The sequence below is a fragment of the Nyctereutes procyonoides genome, unplaced genomic scaffold (genome assembly GCF_905146905.1).
Source record: "Nyctereutes procyonoides isolate TBG_1078 unplaced genomic scaffold, NYPRO_anot_genome, whole genome shotgun sequence".
NCBI lineage: Eukaryota > Metazoa > Chordata > Mammalia > Carnivora > Canidae > Nyctereutes > Nyctereutes procyonoides.
Genome location: NW_026575036.1, coordinates 21,878,743 through 21,888,723, shown reverse-complemented (window position 1 = coordinate 21,888,723; position 9,981 = coordinate 21,878,743).

Here is a 9,981-nt window from a genome sequence, read left to right as displayed (position 1 = left end):
ACCATGGTTCCTACTACAGAAGACTAGTGTCCACTGATCCAGAGTGGCAGGTGTCTTCCAAAGGGGATCTTCACTCAGCAGACTGCTCTGGAAAGGGCCAAGACCAGCCTCTATTTATTAGCCAGTGCCATTCTACCACCATCAGCATTTGCCAGGATTCAGCCGGGCTGTAGTTCCTTATTGAACCCTGGACGCTTAACGGGAAGAGACAAGCTGTGAGTTTGAGTGAAATTCTATTTCTTAGTTTCCAATCACCAAGCTGTATGGATGAAACAACACGAGTCGTCTCTTTGTGTCTCTGTGTGTGTGATGCTGCCACTTACTGGCTAAGTGACTGAACTGGTTATCCTACCATAAACTATCCCCAAGATTGAGTGGTTTAGAACATTTCCCACAAGTCTGCAGTTGGCTGACCTCGCATTCTTGTGTATCGTGGTCACCTGACAGGGAGGCTGGGCTAGGGTGATGCTATTATCTGAGATGACTTGTCTCTGCTCCGTGTGGTCTCTCGTCTGCAGTATGTTAGCCCAAGCTTGTTCTTATGGCAGTGGCAGCGTTGAGAGAGAGAGAGAGAGAGAGAGTACCCAAGGACTCTTGACGCCCAGGCTAAGAACTCTAACATCACTTTTGGTGCATTCTACTGAGTAGGGCAAGTTACTTTTTTTTTAAGATTTTATTTATTTACTCATGAGAGACATAGAGAGAGGGGCAGAGACACAGGCAGGGGAGAAGCAGGCTCCATGCAGGGAGCCCGATGTGGGACTCGATCCCTGGACTGAAGGGATCACGCCCTGGGCTGAAGGCAGGCGCTAAACCACTGAGCCACCCAGGGATCTCCGAGTAGAGCAAGTTACAAGGGCATCCTAGATCTAACTTTTCTTGATGAGAAAAACTACAAAACCATAACACAAAGGGCACATTTGTAGGGAAGAGTGGACAACTGCAATTTAATACAATGAGCATTAGGAAGAAGTTACTTAACATTTTACTGAATCTAGATCATTTAGAAAATATTGCCATCTTAACATTAAGGCTTACAATCCATAAACAATTTTAGTGTATGTGCTGCCGAAGCAATCACTACAATCCATAAACAGACTTTCCATTTGTCTTTAATTTTTTTCAACAATTTGTAGAGTTTTTTTAACTTGTAGCGTGTATTGTATTAATTTATTCCTAGATATTTTATTCTTTTTGATGCTGTTGTAAGTCGTTTTAGTTTCCTTTTCAGATTGCTCATTGCTGATGTATAGAAATACACCTCATTTTCATGTGTTGATCTTGTATACTGCAACTGTGCTAAATTTGTTTTTTAGCTCTAATAGATTTTTCCCCCCTCTGTACATGTGGATTGTTCAGAGTTTTCTGTTAATGAGACATGTCATCAACAAATAGATAGTTTTGCTTTCTTTCCAGCCTGGATTCCTTTCCTTCCTTCCCTTCTCTTACTCACTCCCATCCCCCTCAGCCCCAGCCCCATTTGCTACCCCCTTTTTTCTCTCCCTTTCTCTCTTCTTTCTTTACCTTCCCCCACTTCTTTTGTGTGAAAGCCCAGTTAAAATCTCCAGTACAACGTTGAACAGAAGTGGCAAGAGTGGACATCCTTGTGTTCCTGATCTTAAAGGAAAAAGCTTTCAGTCTTTCACCATTAAATATGATGTTCTGTTTCTGTTTGTTTTTTGTAGATGTGCTTTATCAGGTTGAGGATGTTGCCTTCTATTTTTTGTGAGTGAATTAACCATGAAAGAATATTGAATGCTGTGAAATGTTTTCTCTGCATCTATTGATGTGTTCAGTCATGTGGTTTTTGTCTTTTATTCTATTTGAATGGTATATTACAGTTACTGATTTTTTTTAAAAAATTATTTATTTATTCATGAGAGACACAGAGAGGCAGAGACACAGGCAGAGGGAGAAGCAGGCTCCATGCAGGGAGCCCAACGTGGGACTTGATCCCGGGACTGCAAGATCACACCCTGGGCCAAAGGCAGGCACTAAGCCACTGAGCCATCCAGGGATCCCGACAGTTACTGATTTTTGTATGTTGAACCAATCTTGCATTCTCAAGATAAATTCTAGTTGGTTTTGGTGTGTTATCCTTTTTAAATGGATTTTTGCATTTACATCAGCCACTGCTTTTGCTGCATCCCATAGGTTTTGGGGTGTGTGTGTATGTGTGTGTGTGGTTTGTTGTTGTTTTTTAAGACACGGAGAGGTAGGTGGAAGGGGCAGAGAGAAAGAGAGAATCTTAAGCAAGCTCTCTGCCCAGTGTAGAGCCCAACACAGGGCTTGACCTCACAACCCTGAGATCATGACCAGTGTCAAAATCAAAGAGTTGGATGCCCAACCAACTGAGCGACCCATGCACCCCTGTTGTGTTTTTCATTCATCTCAAAGCATTTTATAATTTTCTTTGTGATTTCTTCTTGACTCATCATATATTTAGCAATATTTTATTTAATTTATACTTATTTGTGAATTTCCCAAATTTCCTTCCGTTATTGATTTCTAATTTAATTCTTCTGTGGCTGGAAAGAAGCTTTGTATGATTTCAGTCCTTTGAAATTTATTGAGACTTATCCTATTTGCTGGAACTGGTAAATGTTACTTTATTTTTTTTTTAAGATTTTATTTAGTTATTCATGAGAGACACAGAGAGAGGCAGAGACACAGGCAGAGGGAGAAGCAGGCTCCATGCAGTGAGCCAGACATGGGACTCGATCCTGGCTCTCCAGGATCATGCCCCGGACTGAAGGCAGGCACTCAACTGCTGAGCCACCTAGGCTGCCCTGGTAAATGTTCCTTTATTTGGTACACAGATCTTTGCAAATGTGACTAAACTAAGGATTTTGAGATTAGGAAATTATTCTGGATTATTTGGGTGGGCCCTAAGTACAATAACATGTATCCTTATAAGGAGAGGCAGAAAAAATTTGACTACACCATCAAGAACAGAAGCTGATGTTAAGATGGAGGCAGAGATTGAAGTGATGTGGCCACTACTAAAAATGCTGGCAACCAATTGATGCTGGAGCAAAAAATGGATTCTCCTCTAGAGCTTTTGGAGGGGTTACAGCCAAGCTCACACCTTGATTTTGGTCAACACTACTGATTTTGGACTTCTAACCTCTAAAATTTTGAGGAAATTAATTTCTGTTGTTTTAAGTCATCAAGATTGTGTCAATTTGTTGCACCAGTCACAGGAAACTAATACCGTTCTTTTATGAACTAACATATAGTCTATCCAAGAGAATTATTCATGTGCAGCTTAGGAGAATGTGTATTCTGCTTTTGCTGGGTGTTCTATAGATTCTGGGAGGTCTATTTGATTTATAGTACTGTTAAGTTTCCTATTTCCTTATCATCATCCACCTAGCTGTCCTATCCATTAAGTTTGGCATAAAGTCTCCAACAATTATTGTTGAATTGTCTATTTTCTTTCTCATTTATGTCTGTTTTTTGCTTCATGTATTTTAAGAGTCTGTTGTTAGGTGCATATCTGTTTATAATTGTTATATTTTCTTGATAGGTTGACTCTTAGCATTACAAAAAGAGGTTCTTTGTCTATAAGAACTTTAGACTCAAAATTTGTCTTGTCTGGTATTAGTATAGCTACTCCAACTCTCTTCTGGTTACCATTTGCATGGTATATCTTTTTCAATCCATTTACTTTGAACCTATTCACATTTATATATATATAAAGTAAGGTTTTTTTAGACAATACAGTTGGATCATTTATTTTTATCCTATTTCCAATGTCATTTAGTTGGAGTGTTTAATCCATTTACATTTATTGTAATTACTGAGACGGTAGGAATTACATCTGCTACTTTGCTATTTATTTTTCTATATGTCTTATGTCATTTTTGTTACTCATTTCCTCTATTACTGCCAGTAGACATATTTTCATGTACTATTTTAATTTCCTTATCATTTCTTTTACCATATATATTTTTTTAATTTTTATTTATTTATGATAGACAGAGAGAGAGAGAGAGAGGCAGAGACACAGGCAGAGGGAGAAGCAGGCTCCGTGCACCAGGAGCCCGACGTGGGATTCGATCCCGGGTCTCCAGGATCGCGCCCTGGGCCAAAGGCAGGCGCTATACCGCTGCGCCACCCAGGGATCCCTCTTTTACCATATTTTTAAAGCTATTTTCTTAGTGGTGCTCTTGGAATTATAATTGACATCTTAACTTATAAAAATCTTGTTTGGAGTGTGCCCTGCCCACCAACACAGATTTATAATTATTGCTTTAGGCACTTATCTTTTAAATAAGATAGGAGAAAGAGAGCCACAAACAAAAAGTACATTTATAATGTCTTTTATATTTACCTATGTAGTTGCCTTTACTGTGACTTGTTTTTTATTTCTTCCTATGGATTGGAATTCATCTTTAGTGTTCTTTCATTTCAGCCTGAAGAACTCTGTCCTTTAGGGCAGGTTTTCTAGTGACAAATTCTCTCAACTTTTGTTTTTCTGCGGGACTGTCCTATTTTCTCCTTCATTTTGGAAGAACAGTTTTGTTTTTTGGATTCATTGATTGACATTCTTTTTCTTTCAGCAGTTTAAATATATCATCCCACTGCCTTCTAGCTTCTATGGTTTCTTTCCTTTTTTAAAATTTTATTTATTTATTCATGAGAAACACAGAGAGAGAGAGGCAGAAACACAGGCAGAGGGAGAAGCAGGCTCCATGCAGGGAGCCCGATGTGGGACTTGATCCCAGGTTTCCAGGATCATGCCCTGGGCCAAAGGTGGCACTAAACTGCTGAGCCACCCAGGCTGCCCCACCTCTATGGTTTCTGATGAAAAAAAAAAATCAGCTGTTAACCAGGGCACCAGCTGCATGTAAAGCACTTCTCCAGGATAGACTGGTACTTTGGAGTGGGCAGAGTAGGAGTGTAAAGATAGTGCCCATCCTCCAAGGTCTCTGGAAAGGATCACAGTCAACTCCTAGTGTTTGATTAGAAGTCTGTCCCTCAGGCTGCAGCTATAATGATTAGCTAATAGACCTCTTTATTTATTTTACTTTATTTTTCTAATAGATCTTTAACAGAAACAGATCTAGTTGCTGGGTTTGTTGCTTCCTGTTGTACCTTAGGGGTGGTAGCTGTTTAAGAACTCTTTCTCTGTTGGTTAGTCTTGTGGGACCCACAAGCGTAAGCTCTATAGGCCACCAAAGCTAGGTGATATAGAGGTGTCCCCTGGTAGCAGCCACAAAGATTAGGGCACTAGACAGGATTTGAGTTCTTTTCTGGATGACACGAATTATTATAATACCATGGGACCAGGAACACAAGTTCCCCTGCCTCCAGAGCCAGGCAGTCAAGAGGTATATCCTGGGCAGCAGCCACAAAGGTCAGGGCACCACACATGTGTAAAAGCTCCCTTCTGGGGATACTGGTGCTCTGGAGCACAGAGAGGGACAGCCTGAAGATGGTTCCTGCCATTCTCTGTCTTTGAAGAATGTTCCAGCTGTCTCCCAGATGTATTAAATTAGATGTATTTAATACATCTTGCCCTTCAGGCCACGGCTTTAATATAAGCATGTAAGCTTCCTTCACTTTAAGTCTAGGTAGGTACAGTTGGCTCCCTCTGAGCTGGGTCCTGGGGTAGTTTGAGTCCAAGTGCACAGGGCTATAAGAGCTATCTCCCCGATTGTTACAATCTATGAATCTCAGGACATGAGCCCTTTTTGTTTTCAGAGCTAGATGTTTTGGGGGCTCATCTCTAAGATGCAAGCCATAAAGGTGCATGATAGGGTTCAAAACCCTTGCTTTTGGGGAGAAGCTGTGGGTTTTGAGCTTTCTCCTAGTTGTGGGTCTCTGTGCTGGGGGGTGGCATTTATGACGAGATGTGTCCCCACCTCTCCCACCTGTTTTGATGTGGCATTCTTCTCATTTGCCTGATGTGCAGTCATCATTCAGACAGCCTTTAGGTTTTGGGGTTTTTTTAAAAAGGTTTTATTTATTCATTGGAGACACAGAGAGAGGCAGAGACACAGGCAGGGGGAGAAGCAGGCTCCTTGTGGGGAGCCTGATGTGGGACTCAATCCCAGGACCCCACAATCAGGACCTGAGCCAAAGGCGGATGCTCAACCACTGAGCCACCCAGGCATCCCCAGCTTTTAGTTTTTTTAAAGAGGAGATTGTTCCATACATAGCTATAGACTCAGTGTATCTGTGGGAGTGTCTTATATTGCTATCTTGAATCTGGTTTTCATGTTTGGTACCCTGGTTTTTGCAGTTGGCACCTAGGGGATGCTTCTTGATTGCCTAGCTCTGATTGGCCACGGGGGTCTTGCATTCCAGGGTTCCATGGAACTGTGGCAATTGGAGAGATAGTTTTTAGCAGGTTGCCATTCCCAGCACACTGCACAGAAAGCAAACTGAGGCACACCCCTGCCCCAGTCTTTCTGTGAAGGAGGCCTCTGCTTGTGCTTGAAATTTAACCTAGGGGTCAGGATTCAGGTTTATCACACACCTAGTAGACTATGAAGTTGCTCTTAAGGAACATAGGCTGTGAACACCATCTTGGTACTCTCCTTTTGCCTTCCTCCAGCTCACTACTGTCTCCCAGAAAAGAACTTATTCCCTCATCAGGAACTCCAATTTTTGTGTCTCTTGCCCAGGGGATACTGCCAAATTGCATAAGCAGTGGAACTTAAACTTGTAGACTTGTAGTCCCACTCTACTATATATATTTGTATACTTCAAAAAGCTGCTTCCAAATAGCCTGAATCTACATGCTGAGATGTTCCTCTTAGGGAAACTGACAAGTGTTGGCACATCCTCAACTACTGGGAATTTTAAAAAATATAATAGTCTGCTTGGATAAGCACAAACTTTTGAGAGATGACAAAGAGTTGAGTCAGGGTTGAATGACAAGGTTTGGCTTCTACACAAGGCCACTCCTTCAAGGCTGGGAGAGATGGTTGTTTCATGTACTGTAAGAAATCAACAGAGAGTTGAGCAAAATGAAGAAACAGGTGAATATGTTCCAAATAAAAGAACAATATAAAATCTTAAAAAAAAAAAAAAACCTTAAAGAAAAAGAAATAAGTAATTTGCCTCTTAAAGAGTTCAAAGGAATGGCCGTAAGATGATTACCAAACTGGGGAGAAGAATGGATGACCACAGTGAGAATTTCAACAAAGAGATGGAAAATATAAAAAAGTACCAAACAGAAATTACAGAGCCAAATAATACAATTGCCGAACTGAAAAATACACTAGAAGGGTTCAACAGTAGAAAAAATGAAGCAGAAGAAAGGATCAGTCAACTCAAAGAGAAGGCAGTAGAACTCACTCAATTAGAGCAGCAAAAAAGAAAAAAGAATGAAAAAAAAGTGAAGATAACTTAAGGGGCTTATAGGACAACATCAAGCAGAATATAATTTGTAATGTAAGGGTCTTTGAAGGAGAAGAAATAGAGAAAGGGGTGGAAATATTGTTTGAAGAAATAATGGCTGAAAGGTTGGGAAATACAATGGCTGGGAAAGGAAACAAATATCCAGATCCAGGAAGCCCAAAAAGTTCTAAATAAGAGGAGCTCAAAGAGACTCACACCAAGACACATAATCAAGTGTCAAAATTTAAAGACAACGTTAAAAGCAACAAGAGAAAAACAACTTGTTACATATAAGGGAACACCTATGGGAATATAGGCAGGCTTTACAGCAGAAAATTTGCAGGCCAGAAGAGAGTGGCATATTATATTCAAATCACTGGAAGAAAAAATAAAACAAACAAACTTCCAACCAAGACTGCTCTACCTGGCAAAGTTATCATTCAGAACGGAAGGTGAAATAGAGGTTTTCAGATGAGCAAAAGCTAAAGGAGTTCATTACCACTAAACTGGAATTACAAGAAACGTTAAAGTAACTTTAAGGTGAAAAGAAAGGGCACTAATTAATAACAAGAAAACACATAAAAAAATAAATCTCACTGGAAAGATATCTAGATAGATAGATGATAGATAGATAGATAGATAGATAGATAGATAGATAGATAGATAGATATAGTAAAGGTAGGAGATTACTCACTTATAAACCTAGTATGAAGTTTAAAAGACAAAAGTCGTACAAATAACTATGCAATAATGATTTCAGAGGTATGCAAGATAAGAAAATGTAAAATGTGACATCAAAAACAGAAAACAACACCAAAAAACCCCAGAAAACATTTGAGGCTAGGGAGACCACAAATACTGAGCTTTAGAATAGGATGCAACTTGTTTTTATCAATTTAAAATAGACTGTTATAAGTTGTTATATGGAAACCTCATTGTCACCACAAAGCAAAAATCTATGGTAAATACACAAAAGATAAAGAGAAAGGAAAATAAGTATACCACTCAAGAAAGGAGAGCAGGAGAAGCAAAGGAGAGCAAAGGAAGAAGAAAGGAGCATAGAGGAACTACAAAAACAGACAATAACAAAGTGGCAATAAGTACATACTTATCAGTAGTTAATTTAAATGTACATGAACTAAATTCTTCCAATCATGAGACACAGAATGGCTGAATAGATAAAAAACAAAACAAAAACAAAACAACAAGACCCATCTATATGCTGCCTACACGAGACTCACTTTAGATGCAAGGATACATATAGAGTGAAAGTGAAGGGATGGAAAAAGTTATTGCATGCCAGTCAAAGCCAAAAGAAAGCTGGGGTAGATCTACTTATATGAGATAAAATACATTTTAAAACAAAGACTGTACTAAGAGATAAAGATGGATATTATTTAACGACAAAGGCAATAAGCCACCAAAGGGTATAACATTTGTAAATATTTATTCATCCAACATAGAAGCACCTAAATATATAAAGCAAAAATTAGCAGACCTAAAGGAAGAAATAGACAGCAGTACAATAATAGTAAGAACTTTTAATGCCTCACTTGCATCAATGGATAGATTATCTAGATAGAAAATCAATAAGTAAACAACCATGGGGTGCTTGGGTGGCTCAATTAGGCATCTGCCTTCAGCTCAGGTCATAATCCCAGGATATTGAGATCAAGCCCCGGAATCAGACTCTCTGCTAGCCAGAAGCATGCTTCTCCCTCCCCTTCTGCCTGCTGCTCCCTCTCCCTCCTCCTGCCACTCCCCCTGCTTGTGCTCATGCATGCACGCATGCTCTCTCTCTCTGTCAAATAAATAAATAAAATCTTTTTTGAAAAATCAGCTTTAAATGATACCTTACACCAGATGAAAGTAACAGATATATATAGAACATTCTATCCAAGAGCAACATAATACACATTCTTCCGAAGTAGATGTAGAAAACTCTCCAATAGAACATATGTTAGGCCAAAAATAAGTCTTAATAAACTTAAGAGGATTGAAATCATATAAAGTATCTTTTCCAACAACAGCATGAAACTAGAAATTAATTACATGAAGAAAACTGAAAAATTCACAAATATGCAGAGATTAAGAAACATGCCACTGCAAAATGATAGTTCAAAGAAGAAATCAAAAAATTTAAAAAATACTTTGAGACAAAGGAAAATGGAAACATCACATACAAAAGTTTGTGAGATGCGGCAAAAGCAGTTCTAAGAGAGAAGTTCATAGTGGTAAATGCCTACCTCAAGAAATAAGAAAAGTCTGAAATAAACAACTAAACTTTCCATCTTATGGAACTAGAAAAAGAAGAACAATGGAAGCCCAAAATTAGTACAGGAAAGGAAATAACAAAGATAAGAGCAGAAATAAATGAAATAAAGAAGACCAATGAAACTAAGAGTTGGTTCTCTGAAAAGGTAAATAAAATTGGCAATCCTTTAGCCAGATACACCAGGAGAGATAACTCAAATAAATAATATCAGATATAAGAGAGGAGAGGTTTCAACCAATACCAGAGAAATACAAAGAAGCATAAGAGACTATTAAGAGGGATGCCTGGGTGGCTCAGTGGTTGAGTGTCTGCCTTTGGCTCAGGGTGTGAACCCAGGTCTGGAGATCAAGTCC